Here is a 19,445-nt window from a genome sequence, read left to right on the forward strand (position 1 = left end):
CTCAGCGCGCAAAGGCAAACTCCTGATGTGAGAGGCAAGTCACCTGCCCGTTGCCTGTGGTCTGACACGGTCCCTCGCACACACATGACCTTCCATTTCACAGCTGGGAGTCCACGACAGATGCCATAAAGCACCCCCACAGCCGGGGACCTGTAGAAACCTCACTGCAGGAGGAGTCCTGCCCCTCTGCTTTCGAAGACCCAAGCAGAACATTGTTTCTAGTCTGATTAGGACAGAAAACCTGGATGGAATAAGATTGAATACAAGTGTGCTGCTGGTCACGAGGAGAAAGAAAATTGGCCAGCCTCTGCAAGGAAGAGAAAGAAAGAAAGCGACGAAATATTTAGGCCTGGAACGGCCATGTCTGTGAAAAGAAAGTCCCAGGTTGTCAACAGCTTGAGCTCAAAGGAAAAATAAGGTCCGTTTAGCTTACAACGACTAATTTTCATCACAGCTTCTTGGCTGACATGAACCACCAGGATAAAATTATAAAATGAAAGTAACGCAGAGGTTTTAAAAAGTTCCAAAGATAGAAGCTCCTTATGGGAACTCCCTTAGGGTTTATTTCCATATATTCATAATGGCCTTTTGTCTGTATCTGGCACTGCCCGTACCAGGGAGTACTGAAGATCCCTGAGGGCCCTCGGCTGGTCCTGTAGCCTCCAGGAATCTCAGGGTCCTTGTGTCGGAAGACTGAAGACATTGGATTTGACGGCTTTTAAGATTTTTACCAGTCCCTGTTTAGGTGCGGTTATATTCGCCTTTCACTCATTATTTCAAAAAGTCTATACCAAACATCCTATCAACCTCTCAACAAGTAACAGTTTCACTGGGCATGCATTTGCTCAAAAGCCTAAGTGAAGGTCCTGCCACACTCAAATAAACTATTAAAGAGAAACATAAACACAATTCAAACTGAATGCATACCCATGTTGACTTTACTATTCCATAATGAATGGCCCATCAGTTAAAAAAAAAAAAGCAGGAAAAAACCCCAAATATATTAGTGATATTTAAAGAATTCAAAGTTTCCAGAGAAAGAATGAAGTAATAAGCAGTAAACAGATAAGTGGAAAATCTAATTGTAAAATTTCCAAGTGAATTGTTTAGTAGTTGCTTCAGGGAAAGAAGAGTTAATGGCTTGTCAACATGAAACCATCGCAGCTCTTCTGCAAATATCACTACTCAAATATCAGCTAGTGCTCAAAGGCTGAACAAGACAGTGCCTACAGAACTACAAGTTTTCTGTCAAAGACGCTGTATTTATAGATGAAATTGGCCTTGCTACAAAGACAAAATTGCACTTTAAAAAGTTAATGAGAAACTTTTCATTGAACTGAACAGCGTGCATTCTATTTTAATAGCATGATACTTTCACGACTGTTTCTGTGGCATTTACTCAGCTTAATAATTTATCTAAAAATTAATTAGGTGGTTTAGCAACAAATTAAAATATTAAATGCCATTGTGCTCATATAATTATTTCATAATTATTTAAATTTTATATTACTAATATATTCCAGAAATCTTCATAAGTAATTAGCTTGTTATCTGTAAATGTAATTCTTATATTTGGTTACTTTTGCTGATTGAATGAACCAATGCTTCTTCCACTTCCATGGAGCCACCAAAAAGCTGAAACGTTAACAGACAAAAAAATAGCTTAATTTTTAAATAATCAATTCATGGCAAGGTTGAAGAATGCTAACAGCACTTTTTTTTACAGAATCATTTGATAGGAAATTTTTAACATGATGGTCCAACTCTTCTAAATATTTTGTATGGCCTACAAAAAAGGGTATTTCCTGCACACTCACAATAGAACTGTCAACATTAGAAAAGTTACAGGAGTCTATTATTTTAATCTATTCCACAGACCTCATTCAAGTTCACTAATTGCCCCCATAGTGTCCTTCGTGGCCGAAGGACTCAGTGCAGAATCCCGTGTTTTATTTAGTTTGCGGGTGTCCTCTGCCTCCTTCGCTCTGGAGCCATTGTTTAATATCTCATTGACTTGCATGACCTTGGCATTTTTGAAGATGACAGGTTGGCTATTTCTCAGAATGCTGATCAAACTTGCGCTTGTTTGATATTGCCTTATGATTAGATTCAGATATTTCCTTTTTGCAGAAGTATTATAGAAGTAATGTGTATTCTCCTCATGGCTTAATTTTAAATATTCCTCTACTTCCTGTTTGCATTTACAAAACATATTTTGGGATTCCTTTTTGATCATTCCAGCTTTTGGACACAACAAGGACCTAAAGTATTTACAAAATATTAAATAATGAAAATATTATTTAAACCATAAGAAGTGTCGTGTCATTTGCCTAAGAAGAGTCTTGTGTTTCTAACTTGCAAAGATGCAGTTTGTATGCATATATCTCACCGACTCGTCCCTACCAGCTTTAAAATATCGATAGAATTATCTTGTACATTAATGCAAAGGAAGTAAAACAATTGATACAAATCATTGAATAAAAGCCCTTATGTGTGGAAGGCATGATGTTTTAATAAAGAAAAGCAGTCCCCCCACACAGCCATCATCAGGTTGAAGAAAAATCTATTTTCTGCTCTCTGGTATTCCAAACAACAGACACGATGTGCCACTTTTCCATTTACTTGAATAATGGCTTTTAGAACCATTGCAAATCCCCTAGTTTGTATTTCCTCCACAAAGCGTCTCAATAAAAGGCAGAAGCGATGTTAAATAACATGATGGATCTCAGCCCTGCCCTGTTTTTCTCACATCCCCCATCCCAAGGAGGTCTAGAGAGTTCTCTAAACAGTAGGGGGTCACGGAGACCCCAGCTCTGATTGAAAACATATTGAGGCGTAATGGACTACTAGGACACATATCTTGGGTGACGTGGGAGAAAAATCCTGCGGCCAGCCCCTGTTTCCCGGGGGGAGGCCTCAGCGCCTGAGCTGGGACTGGCCATTACGCTCCAATCCAGTCCTCCACAGGGCTGCATGGCTTGGAAGAGCCCAGCTGCCATATGGCATATTAAACATCTCTCCTAATAAATCTAGCTAAGCAGGCCATTCCTCCGAGCCGCTTTTTTATATGTCTGTGTATAATACAGTTTATTGGTTGTTACCAACATCTGGGCCGGGAACCGAGGACAGGATGTCTCCCACACTGAGGATGCTAGTTCCCTATTATCTGCATCATTGACTTTGAATGTTAGGAAGTATATTTCCCTGCTGATGCATGGCTGTCTTTATGGGATCCTGCGGAAATAAAACGTACAATGAGATGCGAGGCTGACAAAAAGGGGAGAGGGGTGCTTAATCCCCCTTTATTGTCTTTTTATGATTATATTGCTTGGGAAAAAATGTATACGTATATACATTTCACTATATACATATATAGGTAGTGAAACCAGAGCTCAAGATAAGTATGATTTCTAAAATGGTTGTCAAAATACTACCTATTTAGCTGAACGGTACAAGGCTTGCTTCTCTGGTCACCTAAAAACATTAATCATCTGGCATATTTGAATGTGGATTCGGGAGAAAATGAGTTTATTTACTTTCAATGATTTCTCACATCACGTCTGTCCCTGCTGGAAAGAAAAGACCAAGGAACGGGGCTTAGGAACAGAATCAATGCTACGGAATCTTTCCTAAGATAGTATTCTATCACAAAAAGCTGGGGACACGGCCAAAGTTATTGCCGTAACTGTAAAGAAAAGTTTTCATCTGAAACACATGATTTTTCACGGTGTTTTCACAAGTAGGGAGACAAAAGATTGCCAAGGAAAGGAGGGCACGATGGTGTGTCCCTGTGGCCCCAGCCAGCTCTGTTTCCGCCACGGGGCCGAAGTTGGAGGAGGGACTGGGACACTCCCTCTGTTAGTCTGGTGTTGCGTTTTTAAGTAAAGTATTTCTTTATGTGGAGCATCACGATCTTGTTCTATAAACTATTGCCTTGATGTTATACATGGAATCAGAAAAACTATAATTGATACGTACGAGTTTTATGAATGTTTCTCTTGGTTCTCATGTTCTTTTCCATTGCATTTAATGCCATGGAGCCTGAAGTCCTTGCTGGCTTCACTTTAGATGGAGATGTTTCCTGTGCTGCCGTTCTTTTGTTTCTGGGCCCCAAATCACACATCTGGCTTCTGAGATATCACGACAACACGATCGGGCAATATTCCAAGTATGTATTCCCCATATTACATTCCAAAACTCTTCGGGAACCACAGGTATTTGAATAATGGCCTTGAAAAACGCATGTCAATATTTTCAGAACAGTCAAGCTATTCTGAGATAATAAAGTCTCTGAACAGAGCACGTTGCAGAAATGTTGAATCCGGAGTCTTGGTAAGATGTTTTTCCAACTCCATGGAAGTGGAGCAGGATGAGAAAGGTGAGACAATCAGAGGAGGTATAAAAAATATGCGGAGGTGGAAGTGAATGGGGGGTAGATGTTTACCCTACTTAATATGGCAAACCATCTGTCAGTAAATAAATGACTCCATTGCCAAAGCCAGTGAAATCCTATGAACTAGCATGCTTGAGTGTGGCTGATTTCTCCACCTACACGGGAGGTTAAATTGCTTTAACCACCAGGTGGCAATGACTCACCACTTTCCAGGATGTACACTTCCTTACGTGGCCACATTCTGCCTTGCATTCGAAGAAGACACTTGGCCCACTAGTGACATCTCAGGTGCTAATTTGTCAGAACAGAGTGAGTGCTGCCCTGTGTAGCAGTAACTACCATGGCTACATACTGAATTTGATGATGAAACCACAGTTACTTGTGGGTCAGTGTAGAAACACCAAAGTCTGGCTTAATGGTAGCATTCAAGAAGAAAGAATGTGCCTGATTTCCTTTCTTTTCTCTGCAATTCCAGAAGGCCATTACTAAGAATTTTCATCTCTCTCTCTCTCTCTCTCTCTCTCTCTCTCTCTCTCTCTCTCTCTCTCTCTCTCTCTCTCTCTCTCTCTCTCTCTCTCTCTCTCTCTCTCTCTCTCTCTCTCTCTCTCTCTCTCTGCCCCCTACTGCCCTATACCATTCATGAATCCAGAATTGTGAACCTCACTTAGCTCTGGGAATAATTAAGACAGAGGAACCTTAAGAAATAGTTGAAAGGAATATTCCAAGAAGATCAAACACAGGGGGGAAAACACTGATTCCCACTAAGCAATACAGAGTAGAGATCGAACACGTGAGTCCTGTAATCAGGTTTGGCCGAGGACGGAATCGTCTCCACCCCTTGCCAGCAGTTCTCGGTTGCGAATCCGAAATCCCATACCTCGGCATCCTCCTCTGTAAAACTGTTGTGAGAAATAAATAATTTAATATATGTAAATCACTTCAAACTGCAACATATTTACATGCCTAGAAAGACAAACAAAAGTCTCCTGACATTAGATCTACTATCCAGCCTCCTCTCATTCCCCAAAGGTCTTATCATGTTGATTACATTATAAATAGGAGGACTGATGAAAAACAAACAAACGAACACCAATGCTCCTTTTTTAAAATGTGCCTATGGTGTGTCATTATGGTAATGATTGTAGAGATATCCGTGGACGCTAAATAAACAGAAGGGTTCATTGAGCATTTGAACCTCTACTAAAAATAGAAAGTTAAGGAATGTCATTGACCCAATGCTACTTTCCAGGCTGATTTAAACAAAGGCAGCCCTATAGTTGTCCAGGATACTCTAGAGCAGGAAGTTGTTGAGATGAAGTCTTAAACAAGATTGCCGGAAAATGCGACCTTCTGGCATGACTAGCAATGATGAGCCTCCCACCGATGCGATTGTTTATGCTCATCAGCAGAGTTTACTGGGCCACTTTATTTCTGCTTCTTCTGAAACATTGTTGGGCAGCTGCCACTCTGTAAAGATAGCTGGTAAACATTCCCGAGACAGGCAATGCGTTCAGAGCTGCTCTGGAGCTTTGCTAAATTGAACATGTGAAATAAAATTGTCCAGTGTGGAAGGGGGAAAGCATTTTTCAGCCTGGCTGGAAAGATGAAATCATATGGGGGTAGCTGGAGCTGGCAGTCCTGATTGAGTCGCTGAGAAGCCCATCATCATTATTCATTCTGATTGATTAAAGAAAACTTTCCGTTTATTTTCGTGTGAGACACACAGCTACATCTGCTGAGCTCTTGAATCCCATTTCAATTCACATGGGATTTTCTTATTATTATTTTGCAGAATAAAAATGACTCTACTACAAGTATTAAAGGGATGATAAATAACTCAATATTTTTTTTAATCTTGCATAAGCACGAGAGAATAAAATGACAGGAAGAAAATGAACTATCATACCCTAATCTTGCATATTTTGTGTAAGCTTACATTGGAGTTGATTTTGTTGTTACTGGGTTAATGATATACAGTTCTGTCAAGCTGTTGACCCTGTTTTGGAGAAACCCGTATGTATATGTTTTAAATCTTTGGACTTCTACAGATAAAAGCTGTTTCATCATAAAAGGCATTCTTTTGAGAACTGAATTCTTCATCTTAATAAATTATCTTTAGCTGTTTTTCAGCCTATCTCTGAACTGGAAAGGAACAAGTGATATTTTGTCCAAAGAACAAAAGGGAGACGCTCTCTCTCTTTGTCTTCACCTTTCCAAAATTTCCTGTGTGTCTCCCATCTGTCGAATATAGTTTATGTCAAATGCTGCACTAGGAGGGATGTCTGGGAAAAAGACTAGTTCTAGAAACTGCCTAATTTTTAATGCTTTATAGCTGATAATGTTTTCATGATTCCTCACTGCAATGGGAATTCTCTATAATTCTACAGGGTTCGTCATTTACAAAAAAAAAAAAACAACACGAAACATCTAAGTTATACTTGGGGAAAAAACACATATTATGTCAAACCACTGTCTCTTTTGGCACATTGTAACGTTATAGGAAAATTCTTTCCCACAGTTTCCCTTAATTATTAGTCATATGGAAGCACATTCAGAAGGAGGCTGACTGAACCATCTAAAGCAACAGAAAAGCCTTAAAATCCTCCATGTCAAGCAGCTGTGGTTGAACTTGAAGAGGTCAGCACTCTAGAATGGTCTCTCTACTCAAGGAAAATGTCAATTAATTCAAGGTTTCTGGAAATGTAACGTGTTTGGAGCAACATGACGATGATTTAGGGGAGGCTATTTTTCCTTCTGATGCTTCAAAGGGATTTTCCCCTTCCTGCGCTACTCCGAGCAACACCTAGTCCGCGGGGACCCTTCATGTGAGTTCCCAAAAAGCCCCATCTGGCCAGCAGCAGGGTTTGGACATATGGTTTGCAAGCAGTCAGTGGCTCTGCACTAATTTTTAAAATTCTCCTACTCTTCCAGGATGACACAACCCCCCCGAGGTCACCGTGGCTTGGGAAGGGGAGCAAGAGTCAGATTTTGGCTGCCTTTTTTACAGAATAGCTTTGTATAAGGCACTTTTCCCCAACTGTGCTCGAAACGTGTTCCTTCATCCACTGATTGAAGACAATTGAAATGGAAAATACAAATAAGATGATCTTTCAAAGGTGGGAGGGTATTTGTTGAGGAAGGACTGTGCTGATTTCTTCAGAGAATTTCACGAAGATTTACATGCTGCCGGGGCTATGGCCATCACATCGAATGCTTCGAGCCAGAAAGACCAGCGAATTCAAACGATGGTTCAGTCATTTCATTTGATCCACAGGATCAAAGTAAAGATTTTGGAAGGTCATTTTGCCAAAAGTGAATCATCTAACATCACTGTAGATGTTATTATTATAAAATCAGTATGAATGTTCAACATAAAGAAAAAATTACTCATTCTGTGGTGATAATATGAACACCAATTTTGGTAGAGATTAGTGTTGAGTGTCACAATATAAACAATGTTCTTGCCCAATGAAGAAAGCCTACAGACCGGAAATATTCTTGCAATGCACTGCAGTAGACATACGTTTAATAACTGCATCCAAAATGCTGTGATACTCTTCAAACTCAAACACAAGTCAAGTTGTTAAAATTTGCACACACACCATGAACAGAAAGAAAAATTAACTACAATTATTTTGGGGTAGAGTTGATATCGAATATAAAATATACATCAGCAAGGTAGTAGAATCATTCACTTTTTGCTACCTATCATCAATAGTTTTAGAAAGTTTGAACCTTTGAAGAACTATTTTGAAAATTACCCTCAGTACCCTATAATTGTGTTGACCTTTTTGTATGTAAATGAGTTCTTCAAATTTTGTTCACATTTTTATCTAAAATCAGTTGAAAATGTTTAAAAATTATTTAACAAGTGAAGTCTTCCCAAAAGTTCTATATTTTTAATATTCCCACTTGTAAAAATAATCTCATGATGAAAATTTTGTGCAGAATTAGATATAAATTTATATTCATTATGTGAATTGAATTCAACTGAGAAATCCTTCCATTTTTCAAGATCTTAATTTTATATTAAAAATAATCATAATTAGAAACATCTTACTGAACAAATTTAAGCTTACTAGATAAAATATGTTTCAAGTAAAGGTACCCTGAATAAAAACTAAAAATTATATTTAAATACAAAAATACAGAATATAAGTTTTATTTAATGGAAGCTTCTTTGCATTTACTAGGTACTTCAGCACCTATAGAAAAAATATGTTCTCAATTAAAATTACGTTTACAGAAAAAAAATGTGTAAAGATGCCAAACTTTTCAAATTTCATTAACCATAAAATGCAACTTCAGAGGTGTCAGGCGAATTTTCAATTTTCAAATTTTCAATTTTTTAAATTGAAAATAAATGTATTAAAGAAATGCATTTTTGAGAAAAATACCACTGGCCTGGCATTAGAGGTACAGAAACTGAACCAAGTATGTGAATATATATCAAGAATAATTATTTTGTTTTTTTAACAATAACAATAATCATTAAAAAAGTTTTTAAATGTAATATGCATGATTATATGTTCTTACTTACAAACTTTTTGGGAAATATTTTCGAATTGAACTCTTTTTAGAGCAACTGATAGCATAAAACCTAATTATAAGTTAATGTATAAATACTGCAAATTTTTTTATAACTTTATTTTTAGCACTCCCTTTCCCTCTAGAAAAAAAAATGTCATTTTATGGGTACATTTTCAGCTGTATTTTTCCTAGAAAGAATAGAAATATTTTTAATGAGAGATGAAAATTGACATGCTCTCTCTCTCCAAATGCATTCTCAGCAACTGGCTCACGGAGACGGACTCTCAGGCATGTTTCCAGGGGTTGTAGACATTCATGGAGCAAGTGAAGGAGGATGAAGGTGGGAGAGGGACAGGCGAGTTCATTGCTAATTGCTCTAATTGGTTGCCATCTGTCAGCTGTTATCATTTTTGAGCTACCAATATTGATGTTATGTTATTTTAGATTGATATTTAATGAATCCATGAAGTGTTTCCATATGTGCTTTTGTCCCTAAAGAGTGATGATGGTGTTGGCTCCATGCACCTCATTTCTAGCTTAGCTTTTCCAGTGTAAGAGTAACTGTAGGAATTACTTGAGCAGTTTGGAAGCATCCATTGTTTTATGGAACAAAAATGGTTCGATAGATATGACTTTGATGTCTGTGGATTTTAACGAGGTCGTACTAATTTATTATTACTTTGCAAAGAAGAGAAGATTACAATGAAAGTTTAATTTGATTTTTCCAGAGCATCAGTGCCAATCATTTCAGGGGAAGTTCTATTGGTTATAACACTATGAACATTAGCTTGTGTAAAAAGAGAAATCATATGATATAAAACAGAGTATAATTGATATAGATGTTGTTGAGAAAAGTTAGTAATGAAATTGAATAATTTTCCCCAAGGGGATTTAATTTTCAGAACAAGAAGATATCTACCTGGGAGGAAATTTCTGAAAATTACTTAATAGGAAAGAGAGAAAACTGGTATCTCAAAAGGGAATCTTCCACATGTAGGCCTATATAAACATAAAGTATCAAGAAAAAGTTAAAATTCACATTCAAAATAAACTCTTCCAATGTGTTCTATTTTAGAAGAGAATTCACTCAATTTTTTAAAAGATTCTATTTATTTATTTTTAGAGAGGGAAGGGAGGAAGAAAGAGAGAGAGAAAGAGATAAACATCAATATGCAGTTGCTGGGGGCAGTGGCCTGCAACCCAGGCATGTGCCCTCACTGGGAATTGAACCTGCGATGCTTTGGTTTGCAGCCCACACTCAATCCACTGAGCTACGCCAGCCAGGGCAGAATTCACTCAATTTTTTAAAAGGCAAATGCTGAAAATCTGATCTACCTATTTTTGTTTATAAATCTTCATAAGAAGATAACATTTATGTAAATCAAAAATATAATAATTAACAGGCAAGCAAAAGAACTAAAATTAGATCAATATGCCAGATTGTCATCCTTCTTATAATGATTGTAAATACCAATGAGATATATTAATTCTGGCCAGACAGAGCTTTATGATGTGAAGTGCTTGAAGTTCCACTCCCAGCTTCACAAAAAGAAAAAAGCTCTACACACTGAAAATTAATAATGCTTTTCAGATACATCAGAGAACTGAAGTCATAGAATAAACTGCTGCTCCAAAACTGGGGAGATGGGTAAATCAAAGAGAATCGCACCCAACCTGGGGCAGAAACATTGCTGGAATCAGTAAGTGGTAGGAACACCTAAAGTGTAACAGATTCCCCCTGGCTCGGTGGCTCAGTTGGTTGAAGCATCACTCCATACACCAAAATGTTGCAGGTTCGATCCCTGGTCAAGGCACATATGGGAGACAATCAATTACTGATGTTCCTCCCTCAAACTGATCTCTCTCTCTCTCTCTCCCTCCTTCTTTCCCTCCCATGCCCCCTCCCTTCCTCTGCCAAAAGGTCATTAAGGATGTATGTCCTTGGGTGAGGATGAAAAAAAATGTGCAACTGACTCATGACTGGAGACTGACCACGGACTAGCTTGAGAGATTAGAAGTGCTGGGGCCCAGCCTTCGGGTGGTACCCAGAGTTCCTGCACTTTTACCTCCTGCTGCCTTACCAGATGCTCAGGGTGAAAAGAAAGAAAATTTCTCCCAAACATGTGTCAGGGGAAGGGGAAAGTAACTGTTTTTGAAATACATCCAAAGTTCACTTTCTCTTCTCCTCAAAAACAGGCTTACCCTCAAGGGAGAGTCTTTTGGCCTCAAAGCCAAACCCACTTGGGTTTTCCCAGACCCTAACTGACCTTGGGGAGAAAAATACCTCAACTCCATCCCCTCCAGCCTTTGAAGTAGGAGAAGGGAAATACTGAACTCCAAGCCCTCCGTAGCCGTCCTACCTCATCTGAGGGGGAAAGGGAAACGCCGAGAAGCACTTGTGAAGATCATAGCCCAGGCACAATGGTTTACTAAAAGACTTAGATCCAAGGAGTGTAAAAACACTTCTCCTCTGCCCGTGTTTTCCCTCCGCATCAGCAGGGCTCCTGTGTACCTGGGGATTACAGCTAAAAGAAGTGTAGCTCCAGACTCTCTTCAACAAACAGTCTCGAGGGAAAGCCTAGGACAGTGGGGAGTTCAAAAAAGAAAATGGAGGAAAGTAATGCTATCATCTGTAAGCACAGCTAAAGCAAAAAGGGAATACACCCTAATTCCTGTCCGGATAACAGAGTGCCACACCAACATCCCATTTACCTAATTTCCTCCACCAAGTACATCATGTTTAGTTTTCAACAACAACAAAAAGTGCAAGGCATGTGAGAAGAGCAAAGCACTGGCTGAAGAGAAGGGGCAAGACTCAGATACAGCAGAGATGTTGGAGTGATCAGACCAGGAATTGGCAATAACTCTGATCCATACACCAAGGCCTCTAATGGTAAAAGTGAACAACGTGCAAGAGCAGATGGGTAACGTGAGCAAAGAGATAAAAACACTAAGAAATAATTCAAGAGATCAGGAACACAACAACAGAAATGCAAAATGGGCCTATCTATAGACTAGACACCACTAAGGAAAGACTCAGCGAGCTTTAGGATCTATCAATAGAAACTTCCAAAATTGAAAAAAGGAAAGAAAAGAAAAGAATGAAAAAACCTGAGAATATCCAGGAACTCTCGAACAATTACAAAAGGTTAATGTGCATATATTGGAAACATCAGAAAGAGGAGAGAAGATGAAGGGAATAAGCAGAAGAATAATCGAATTAGTAAAAAAGAAGTTAAAAAAATTAGTTAGATATCACATGATAGATTCTGGAATCTCAAAGGCCAAGTAGGTTAAATGACAAATCTACACATAGGCACATCATACTGAAACGACAGAAAATCAAAGACAAAAAAGGAGATCTTGAAAGAAGGTGAAGTGAAAAAATATATACCCACCTTCATGATAGAGCAGGAGGGTCAAACTCATTTCCACCGGGGGCCACATCAGCCTCATGATTGCCTTCAAAGGGCCAAATGGAATCTCAACTCCTGAACTGTTAAGGAGTAGTTACATGTATACAGCCCTAAAATTATTTTGACCCTTTGAAGGCAACCTCAAGGCTAATGTGGCCCCTGGTGAAAATGAGTTTGACACCCCTGTGAGAAACAAGGATGAGATTTATATCAGAATTTTCTTGAGAAGTTATGCTGGCAAGAAGAGAGTGAAGTGAAATGTTTAAAGTACTGAAAGAAGAAAAAGAACTAACCTAGAAATCTTTCAAATGTAAAAGAGAAATAAAGTCTTTCTCAGATAAACAAAAATTGAGGGAATTTGTTGCCGGCAGGCCTGCCTCGCAAGACCTGTTAAAAGAAGTTCTTCAGACAGGAGAAATGATATAGTTCCAAAGCTTGAATTTACATTAAAAACTAAAAAGCATAGCAAAGAAATAGATAATGGTGAAATAATATTTTTAATTTTTTATTAACTGATTTAACAATGAAAGATTATTGAACATTATAATAGCAACAATGTATGGGGGTTAAAGTTTGTAGAGAAGGGAAAGAAATGACAGCAGTGTAATAATGAAGAAATGGAAGAGATTGGACTACTCTGTTCAATTGCCCATGCCACGTGTGAAATGTTAGTGTGTTATTTGAAAGAGTACTAAGAGATTATTTGAAAATGTATGTGACAAACTCTAGGGCAACCACTAGAAATTTTAAGTCAAAAAGAATAATTGATATGTTAAGAGAAAAAATAAAATTATACAAAATGCTCAGTTAAAACCAGAGAAAGAGGAAAGGAAATAGAAGAAAAAATAAAGAGCAACAAACAGTAGACAGTTACGGATATATAAGATATTAGTACAACTATGTCAGTGATCACTTGGAAAGGAAAACTACAGACAAATGTATCACATGATCACAGATGCACTCCTCAATGAATATCATCAAGTCAAATTCAACAATGTAGGAAAAGAATTATATACATAAACCAAATGAGATTCATTCTAGGTATACAAGGCTGGCTTAAGAATAAAAAAAATCACCTAATGTAATACATCACACCAACAGGCTAATAAAGATCATATAATTATATTAAAAGATGGAGAAAAAGCATTTGACAAAATTCAACATTCATTCAGGATAAAAAGTTCTCAGCAAACTAGGAATAAAGGGGAACTTCCTCAACCTGACAAAGAATATTTATTAAAAACCTACAGTGAATATCATATTTAATGGTGATAAACTAACTATATACACTCTCTCCTAAAAACAGAAAAAAAGGCAAAAACAATGCCATAATTCCTAATGCAATAAAATAAAAGGCATGCAGGTCTGGAGGACTGAAACAAAACTGTCTGTTTGCTGATCACCTGGTCACCCATGTAGAAAACTGCCAAAAATCAACAGAACAATGTTTGTAAATAATAATTAGTAATAGCACAGTTTCAGGATGGTGAAAATATAAAAGTCAGTTTTTCCAGTTTACCAGCAATGAATAATTAGAAATTAAAATTAAAAACACAAATATATTAGCAACAAATACTATAAAGCACTTATTTATACATCTAAGAATACACACAAAACCTATGTGAGGAAAACTACAAAACTCTGACCTAAGAAATCAAAGAACTAAATAAATGGAGAAAGGTTCCATGCAAATGGGAATTCTGTGTATTTTCTGCCCCATTTTTCTGTAAACCTAAAAGTGCTCTAAAAATATAGTCTATTCAAATTTTTAAGAATACCACAAACAATAATGTTTTAAAAGGCTAGGAAAAAAAACGGAAAAAAAATCCAAAATATGCTGCCTCCTGCTGGTGTAAGTGGTGTTACTTCTATAGGCCTCAAATAAAGAAAGCATATAAAGGACACATGGACAAAAACTGGGGGCGGGGGTGTGGAAATGGGAGGGAGGTGGGGAAGACTGGGAGGGTGGGCTGGGATGGGAATAAAAGACAGAAAACTGTACTGGAACAATAATTAAAATTTTAAAAAAACTATAAAAAATAAAAAAGCATATGTTACTTTCATAATAAGAGAAAAAATCTTAATTGCTAACAGTTTGAATCAGTGGACTAATTCAGTAGCTTTCAGTGATACAGCAAACAGCTTTATTTCTTTGTGTACTACCTTGAAATTTTTTATGTTATCAAACACAACTGATATTAACTAAAAAGAATTATATACTCACGAAGTTTTATTGTCAGAGTTTTAACACTATTATCTTTAAAAAATCTGGTCTACAAAATGAGCTTTAAATAATTATTCTTAAACATGAAAGGACACTCACTTTGCTCGTAAATTAAAAAGGCTAAAATAAAACCAAAAAGAACCATTTCTCACATACCAAAATGGCAAGTTTAAAATGACAATAAATTGGGTTGAGAAGACTATTGGAAAATACAGACTCTCAGATGGCAATAGTGGGAATACAAAATAATTCCCCTATTGAGAAGAATTTGGCAACTTCTAGTAATACGACAGATGAATGTTCCCTTTGATCCAGAAATCCCACTTCTAGAAATCTATCCCAAAGGCATATTCCATAAATACAAATGACATTGGAACAACATTATTCATTGCTGCATTATCTGCAATGTTCAAACCCTGGAAAGCTCTCAAATGCCAATCAATAAGGAGCTAATGAAATAGATTTTGGAAAATCAAAACAATGGAGTAATATACAGCTTCCTCTCCCCACCCTCCCCCCAGAAAAGAATGTGAAAGATCTCTCCATACCCTTATGGAATAGTTTTCAGGATACGTTGCCCCATGAAAACAACAAGGTGCAGAACAATGAAGATTACATACTATGTTTAGTAAGAAAAGGGCAGGGGGAAAAAGACCCACATACAACAGTAAGCACAACAAAAGCCCTAAAAGATTATCCAAACATCAATTCAAATTGGCCATATACAGCACCTATTTGAGAAGGGGAGAGTGTGGCAGTGCCAGAAATGAAGGTAAAACTTTTGACTGTGTCTTTTTATACAGCTCTGGTTTGGGATCATGTGAATGTTCTACATGTTGAATTTTTTTAAAATCCAATCAAAATAAACAAAAAGGCAAGACCTAAAGTTGAAACAAACAAACAACAACAACAACAAAAACAAGCAAATCTAACTACATGAGAATCCATAACAAACCACCTCAGAGACAAAAATTACTTTAATTATAATTAACTGTTCATTTTTAATAGTGTATATTCCAAGGTAATAAAGAACAAGCAAGAAATATTAAGTTCCTTTCAACAGTTGTTATCTGTAATACTGGTGTTGCTCTTCTAAATGTGTGTGTATTAGTTTAAAACCAATACACATATAGTTTAAGATACACATACATACATATTCCTTATACATCATGTATTAGAATAAAACAAATTAGTAACATTAATATTAAAACCAGATTTTCAGTGTAATAATTACCCAAGTATAAAATCAGTGAAGTTGAGTGAACCTCTGATATTTTAAAATTGAAATGAAAATATCAGCATAATTTTTTTCTATTGAGAAGGCCTACCAATCATTAAATTCCCCTGGTATACTGCTCCAAGACAGGGGTTAACTGATCTAAGACACAGGTACGAGGAAAGGAAAAATGCTAGGGAGTAACTATCTTCTTTTTTTTCAATTATAATTTACCTTCAATATTATTTTTTATTGGTTTCCAGGTGTACAGCATAGTGTTTAATAATTATGTACTTTACGAAGTGTCTCCCCTATATTTCCAGTACCTACCTGGCACGATATGAGGGAGAACACCCCCAAAACAGAATTATCTTCTGGAAGGTGGGCCCCTTATAATACAAGCTTCCCTTGCTAGGTGAGTATTGTAGGAAACCATCTGGATTAGGTGTACCAGCTGTACCAGCTGGCATTGTTGTGAGAGGCTGCATTCAGCTTCAGTGAATTTTTCTGAAGTCTCAATGTGTTTGCGCATTTTATGATGGCTGATGTGTAAGTGCACCTGCCCACACTGCACTGAGTGTCCAACAGATTTTGACCAAAAAAGATGTCATGACCCCCATGCTCCCTATTCACCCAGTCTCACCCAGAGCAACATTTTTTGTTTCCCTGGATGAAAAAAGTCCTCAAAGGGAAAGTTTCTGCTGATGTGGAAGAGGTGGGGGAAAAAAAAAAAACAGCAGAAGTACTAAAAGGCATCAAAATCGATGAGTTCAAAAACTGTTTTGAGCAGTGGGAAAAAACATCTTGGTAGGTATACTGTATCAAACAGAGAGTACTTGGAAGATGACTAAAATTTAAGCATGTAAGAATACACAATTTTTTATAAATAAATTCCCAGTTTTGGGGGTCTTTTCCCATACATAGTTATTGCAACATTATGGACTATATTCCCTATTCTGTGCTTACCATCCCCATGACTATGTTGAAACTACCGATTTGTACTTCTTAATTCCTTGACCTCTTCCAGTCCCTCTCAATTTGGGGACTTTGGGCTAGCCCAATTGGTAGAGCATGAGATTTTATCTTCTTCATAATCCTGCCTTCAGTCAAGCCCTGGCTATTCTTATAAGGACTATGTAGAGCTGCACGGGCCTCCCGTTAGTCTGGAATCAGGGATGGATCAGGGTCTCTCTCCACTGGTGGAAGCATAACTATTTCATCTCTCCTCTTCTGCCGGTTGTGCACAGTTCCAGGGGGCGAGACGTGCTTAATAGGCATAATCCCACAAACGTACAGAGATTCACAGCGAAGGATAATTCATCAGAAGTGAGGAATGATGGGATAATGCCTGCTCCAATCTGTTTTCTGAAAAGCTGTGAGAATTCAGATAAGTCCCAGACCCTCCAGTTGTCCCTATTTGTGTATTCATCTGTAAAATAAATGGGTTAAAATGGGACCTCCAAGTTTCCTTTTTATGAAAGAAGAATAGTATTTGAACATTCAGTATGGTTTACTTTACAGAAGAAAGTCTGTTATCGTATCAACCTAACCAAGACTCTATGCTTTCGGAAGCCACAGAACAAGACGCTACACTTTTTTGCCCCAAATCACTCCCTGGACAATAGAAGAGAAAATAGCATTTTCTCACCATAAAAACATGCACCCCTATTTCCTTTTAAGTAATCTAAGAGTTGGCTGTCAAAACACCTAAGTATGTCAAAAGAATTTCTCCCTGTCAATTAGATTCTTACAGAGCCTTAGTTTTTTCTTCACATATATAAAGCACAATAAGGAAGTGTCTCTGTCCCCCACTTCCAGAAAATCACCGTTTTGAAGCTGCAAACTGGAGAGAAGAACGTCTTGTGCAGATGGCCCCACCCACCATTTCCAACCATTGAGTTGCTGTTTGATTTTGCTGGGACATTTTGCCTGCTCTCATTTGTACCTGTTGCCGCTCTCATTTGTAACTGCCTCAAAGGAGTGGCGTTCTGCACTAGAACAATGTGAACAGAGCAACCACCCAGAGAATAAGACTTTCTTTCCGACTCTCAGGTCCTAATAGAAAGAAGAGGAATAATAGCAATGCAGATGTCTAATTCGTGCAAGACCATCATTCCTAGCCAGCAGAGTCTCGTTCTCAGAGAGGACAGGCAGTTGTCACACCATGACACTCGGAGGCAGAAACCAGGGTCTGCTGCCAGGAAAAACTGACCACACTTTCCTAAATCTTGAAAAGTAATTGATTTCTAAAGGATTGGTGTAGTGTATGAATCAATTAAGTCATTCTCTTCGATCCACCCTTCTTACCGCCAATGATACAATTATCTTGTCAGGGCTCCAGTCTTTTCCAAATCAGCCTGATGAGGCTCGTTAATCTATTTGTGACAGCTATTATTTTGAGTGTGAAAGGGCACTGGGTGTCCTGGTTTTAAACACAGAAATAGCAAAGATAATGAATTCCCTGCAGAAATGAACGATTTAGCGCAGGTTTGCTCAAAGCTCAGTATTCTCCATCATAAGGAAACAACACCCACACCCACCTGAAGGCACACATAATTTGCATACCCACAGGAAGGTGATCTAGCACCTTGAACTAAAGCAGGACGGAATAAGCTATGATGCCGGAACTGATGCTGGTTGGAAAGTTTGAGATTCCTAAGGAAAAACGAAATAAAACAAAACATTGCCTTTCTCCTACGTCACCTGAAACACAAGCATCCTTGGCCCGTATATGAGGTTTAGAGGCAACATGGGTAGAGAAGTATGGTTGCCTAAAGAGAAGATGAAGGTCTCTGCTTCACGTTCAAAAATAAAAGAGTCTTTATTAAGGATTCATTTGGGGTTCCCTGCAAGGCAAATGGCCCTTGGAGGAAGACTGTAGCAGGAGAAAAGTCAGTTCTCAGCTCCCTAATGGGAGAACCAAACCCAGGTTCACGAAAGCATCAAGGTGGCCACAGGAGTGGCGGAGATGACTCTGGGAACAAGTCTGGTTAGGCTGGACACAGGACTCATGGATGCCACTAATCTGAAGCTCACATCCAGAAGTATGGGACATCTGGTTTGGAAAGATGAAGCAGCTGGTAGCAGAAGTGGGAGTGGGAAGTGGAGAGAAGGACATCCGCTCTGGCCCGAGGAGCTAGAAGTGGAAAGTGAGTATGATCAGGTACCGAGGTAACGAAAAAAGTCTCAGTTGCAGCTCCAGTGACCCAGAACTCCTCCCAGGAAGCAGCCTGGCTTAATGTGGCATTCAGAATTACGTCAGCCAGGCAGCAGGCCACTCAGAATGTGCCTGGCAAGCTAGCCATTCTCCCCCTGTATAGATCCAGAATAAATTACCAAACCTCTCTAAGCCTCCATTTAGGCATGCATTAAACAGAGAATAATAATCCACACCTTATAGGGTGTAGTGAGGATAAAATGAAGTAATGGTTGTAAGGAAATTCCTGTGATTCCTGCTCCATCGGAACCATTCCTGCACTAATGCTAGCTGTATCACCCGATATCGTTTGTTTCCAGTCCCTAGGAATTTCGGTCTAATTGTCTACAAATGAAATTTGGGGTGCCAGGTGGGAGCTTAGTTTATGGGGTCTCAGGGGAGTCTGTCCTCATTGGGTGGAAAGGAGGAAGAGAGGGGACAGCCGTGCGAACAGATCTGTAATAACTGCC

Source organism: Phyllostomus hastatus, unplaced genomic scaffold (assembly GCF_019186645.2).
Source record: "Phyllostomus hastatus isolate PE091 unplaced genomic scaffold, TTU_PhHast_1.1 phas_contig_29, whole genome shotgun sequence".
NCBI classification, from domain to species: Eukaryota; Metazoa; Chordata; class Mammalia; order Chiroptera; family Phyllostomidae; genus Phyllostomus; species Phyllostomus hastatus.